Here is a 5,356-nt window from a genome sequence, read left to right as displayed (position 1 = left end):
CAAGGTTGGTAAGAGACAGAAAATATATCCCTGAAAAATAAAAGAAAGGGAAAAAAAGTCACATTTATAGAAGTGTTAAGCTCTGATGGAGAAGAAAAAAGCTTGACTTCCGAAAACAAGAAACAGCAAAATAACAATCCACACAAAACATATCTCCATGGATAATTAAAATAACCTCAAAGGTGACTATATTCTGAGTTACTTTGGTGCTTAAAACCTGCCTGAAAACTGCTTTAGGAATGTACTTTGTCATATTTTCCTTTCCATATCAATGCTGCTGTCTGCATATTGCTGCACAACATCTCCTGCAATGCTTTAAACAGAAGCTATTAATCATCGCTGTCACTGATATTTTACAGTTTCATTGCTTTCCTTTTCAGTGATTCACAAAAGACATTCCCTGCGGGATCAGTTTTCAAGCTCTATGTTGACAATTTCAGGTGCACCAGCCACAGCACATTTTTAAGCAATCTTTTTTAAAGAAAAGTCACATAAATCACAAAGTCTTCACGCTAAAGACCTGCAAGAGTCTCACATTATAGCCTCCACCATTAATACGTCTTGGAATTGAAACTCTGATCTGGATGATGGCTGAGTTTTCACCAGTGTGTGTTTTCAGGCAGGAAATTTCATGCTGAGAGGAAGAAATTTGGAAATTGCTTTGTTGATTCTTTTTGTTGTTTTTGGGCGTTGTTCGGGGCTTTTTTTTCCACAGTATACCTCCAATTGCTCTGAAATTTGTAGCGATAGAACATGTCTGATGAGATAGATAGCTGAGGAGAAGTGAGGAGGTCAAGTATCATTGCAGGTGTATGAACTCATAATCTTATCCTTCGAAATCGTGCTTTTGTTTTCTTTATAATAGGAAAACCATTATAGCATCCCAACCTGAATCTGGAGAGCTTAAAAATATGCAGAACCGCGATCTCTAAGCACTCAGGAAAAGAGATTTTTTTCTTGAAACTCCGGAGAAAAAGAGAAATGGGAATGATGTTGGCCGATCTCTGGGTAAGCTAGCCTACCAGGACCATTAGTTATGGAACCTGATTGTCAAGCCTATACTATTTAGAGTTTATGCAGAAAAAACAAACCGAGTGGGTTTAAAATGGTCTCAAGTTCCATCAACATGACTTCCCTAGTTTTGATATACCAGAAGCTTTGTATCAATTTTATTCATGGAATCACAGAATCATAGACTGGTTAGGGTTGGAAAGAACCTTAGAGATCATCTTGTTCCAAGCCCTCTGCCATGGGTAGGGAACCTTGCACTAGACCTGGCTAGTCAGAGCTCCATCCAGCCTGGTCTTGAACACTTCCAGCAATGGGAGCATTCAGAACTTCTCTGAAGGTTGTTTTTGAATTTGCCAATACATTGGTATAAAATCAGGACAACATACCACTTAGCGACAAACATTCAAATCCCTTAAACCTGATTTTGTCAAAGTAATCTTATTCCATGATCCAAGAGAATCCAATAGAATATCAGTAACAAATAAAAATAAGCCTTTATGAATTTGCTTTCTCACTTGGCAAAGGAAATCCCAGCACGACTGCCAGATCTCAAAACCTGAAAGTGTCTTGTTTTTTCACCCTGTCACTCTACAAAACAAGACAAAATTAAGTCTATTTTATATGGAAAGGGCTGGATGAGATTATTTAAATATTATGAAGGAAGCTGGCTTCCCCAAATCTTAATCACCCAAAGCTCGTTTTTAGATTAACAAACTACTGTCACTTCTATTCAGAGTCCCTATTTACAAGTTTACATTTATGTCACATTCATAAGTGTCTTTCTCAGTGACGATACCAATCAAAGCAGTTCTTTCCTGTTTCACTGTTCCAGTTCTTTCTCTATAGCTATTCTTGGGGCTCTGTAGCGGATCCAACCAGAAAATTGTGCAAAAAAATAGATATGGAGTATTTTTCAGTCATTTTAGTGCCATGATCCTGTTTATCACAGCACTATACACACAAGCACATAGCATTATATGTTCAACAGACGAAACTACTCAGGAAAAATAAAGGGTTACTGTTCTGCTTCAGCTCCACAAGAACCTCAAGAAGAGATGCAGCTGTAAAATGTCCCTGTCTTTTGGAATAGCTGGATATTGCTTTATACCATAACTCTATTTGTCAAAAATCTCATTCTTGCCATGCTGAGAAAGGCATATTTTACAAGCGACAGCAGAGAAGGTCACCACTGTGTTCAGGCAACCCTGAAGTTATGAACTCTGATAACTTATAGTGAAAGATTTCTAAAAGAAGACTCAAGTCCTAAACATATTCTACAGATTGAGATGATGGTATCTAATTTGCAATGAAAAGAAGTCCTTAGCTCTGCTAATACACTCATTACATACTTTCTCTTTACCTCATGCTTTAGAGAGAGAAATTAATACTGCTCCAGTGCTATGCTAGCATCAGCAAATCCATTTTTAACTCTCAGTTTATTTGTGTTTACATTAGCAGGAAAGCCCTCCCCAGATGGCCAGCTTAAGGCTTTTGTTGACTGCAGCAATAAGCATGAGCAAGACAAAAACTGTTGTCAGGATGTTTTCCCTCAGGACACCTCTGAGGCAGATGCAATGTGTTGAGGAACACCAGCGTTTCTATGCATCGCAGGCCCAGATGACCCCTGTTCTCTCTGCCTGCACTCTGAAATGGCAAAAACCCACATGACTGTGCTCCTGCTGTGCCACATCCATGCTAACAAGTGGGATCTGTCAGCACCAGCTTAGTGGCACATTAACATACTGAAAGTACAGGAGCAGCAACCACACATCTGTCCAAAATGCACCACTGAAACACATCCACAAGCAACACCACCCATTGCAGGCTGCCCCGGCCTTTAAACCAACTTTTGCTTCTAGGTATTCTAGAAATAATGTGCTAGGGAGAAGTAGAGAGGCATGCACGATGACTTGCTGACAGGTGTAAGTCTATCATTTGCTACTGTGAATATTTTTATAATGCCATCACAGACTGCTACATGTACAATGGGAAGATTCGTTCTAATTTTCTCATTTTGCAAACTCCTGGCAATTTGTATCACAGGAACCTGAAGCCAAAACCAGCCCTTCTATACATCATACCATACTGCTCATGCCTCAAAGAGCTTACTAGCTTAGCTCAAAGTAGATTTAACTATTTTTGTATTTCAGTGTTAAAGTTCATTAATCTCTTCACAGTAATAAGGACACAGACTGTCTGAGTTAGACTTTTTTAATTGGCAACTCAAAGAAACGCTGCTAAGGAAATAGCAAGTTAAATTTACTTTCAAGTTTTAAAGGCACAGATACTTGAAAACTATGACTTAAAAAAAAAAGCAAACAAAAAACCCCTCCACCTTCTATTTTTCCTTCCGTTTTATAACATTAAAGTAGAAAACACAAGGAATTTTAGACAGGCACGTGGTGACAAACATGGTCTTCTCTCTAAGTATAAATGAAAATTAAAAATGATCCCTTTCAAACTTGCCCTTTGGAAATTTGACTCTTCGTATGCTAAGAAACAAAAATGTGTTATATACACATTTCTCTACTCTCTATGGTACCCTTCTTTGATAAGGTTGTTTGCCAGAAGACAGTTGGCATGTTGCAGCTCTGGTTTCCTTCCATCCACTTCTGTGATGCTAAAATCCATAGGTGGCAGAATTTAAAAAAAAACAACCTGAAATTTATTTGATCACCTCCTTTCCACTGCAGCCACACAAGACACTTAGCTGAACAGACAAAAGATTCAAGAGAAAAGAGAAAGACCTTTTTCCAGTGATTATTCTTTCACACCTGATCATTTAGTTTCTACAAAGAAACCTACTCTGTTTCATTGATAGATACTCCATCTACTCTTTCACAAAGTCATTTCAGATAATACTCTGGAAACTAATGCTCATAGCAGTGGATTACCAAACATGCAATGCCAAAGATAGAAAACACAGTAATAGGCTTTGCCCTGTAGCTCCTGCATTACTTGAAGTGCTCTGAGCATACAGAGGAAATGCCTATCTTAAGAGTGATCTCTGGGCCCAAACTTTGGCATGAGATTAAAATTAAATCTGTTTCAATTAAGCAGCATGGTAACCACAACATGCATTTAATAGCTGTTAAAAAAGAGTATTTCGAAACTTCTAATCTAAATTTCAACACTTGGGCCTGGTTTTGTGTGTGCTAGAGATATCATTTAACATTTGATTTTTATCCCATGTCATTTCCCTCCCATATTTTCTGGCTATCACTCAAACAGGCATATTGTGTTAGCACTGCATGGTGCAGGAAAGGAAACCAAAACATGCAGGAAGTGGAAGATGTTAATTAGTGCTAAACCTTCTGCTTTGCATGCAGATTCCAAGAGCTCTTCCATTTTGCCCAGTTACATCCTGCACGCTGGCTTCTAAGCCCAGGAAGAAAACTAAGGTGGATCTCAGATTCTCCGGGAGTAGTTTTGTCAAAATAAATGCAGTAGAAACTATTCATGGTAAACTGAAAAATCTCATGCTTTTCTATGTATTTTTCTACTGTCACAAAGGCAATTTTACTCTTGCATACAGTGCTTTCTTAAGCACACTGAGAAAGCGTATGGAAATAAATGCAAGAGAACGGTGACCAACAGGGAAAACATGATAAACAAAAACAATAAGTGGAAAGGAAGAAAGAAGGGGAAAAAAGGCTAGCCTACCATTTTACTGACAGGACATGTGCTGGCCAAATTAACATCGACCACTCAGTTTCATCAGCCAAGAGACCCTAGACTGCTAGCTTCCCAATGACAAAAGAGAGAACTGATTCAAATTAAGGATTTAATACAAGCAAAATTAATGTGCACTGTTCCACAAGGAACAAAGCAGATTTCCACTGGCTATCTGGAATGTAACAGGTAAGCAAGAGAAGCCTGACATTTACATTTAAAAGCTATGCTAATGAAAATTGTTCTGAAACATTCAAAGTAGAAATAAAAACGCAGTATTCACACAGCCTATATTAAGACTCTAAGAAGTCTGAAAAGATGTTACTAGCCTCTAGAATTTAGCAAAATGCTGAATGCATCAAAAATATGTAGAGATGTAATGGCTCTGTATGTTAGAGAAAAGTTCTGTTACAGAGTTGAACAGCTTTATGTATTTTGAAGCAACTATGAAAACAGAATTTTGAACATTCAACTATTTTTAACCTTCTGTATACAACACATTAATGTATTAAAGAAACTTAAAATCCTTTTTGATGAACTGGCAGTCTGTTCACTGTGTATAATTAATAATGTTCTGTAACATTGGAAGGAGACCTACATCAGCATAATATAAAATATCCATGTTAACTGACATGCAAGTGATAATTGCAACTGGAAAATTGGCTTAAACTAT

Source organism: Pipra filicauda, unplaced genomic scaffold (assembly GCF_003945595.2).
Source record: "Pipra filicauda isolate LSUMZ 115617 unplaced genomic scaffold, ASM394559v2 scaffold359_size756093_pilon, whole genome shotgun sequence".
In the NCBI taxonomy this organism is placed as follows: Eukaryota; Metazoa; Chordata; class Aves; order Passeriformes; family Pipridae; genus Pipra; species Pipra filicauda.
This window is presented reverse-complemented; position numbering follows the sequence as displayed.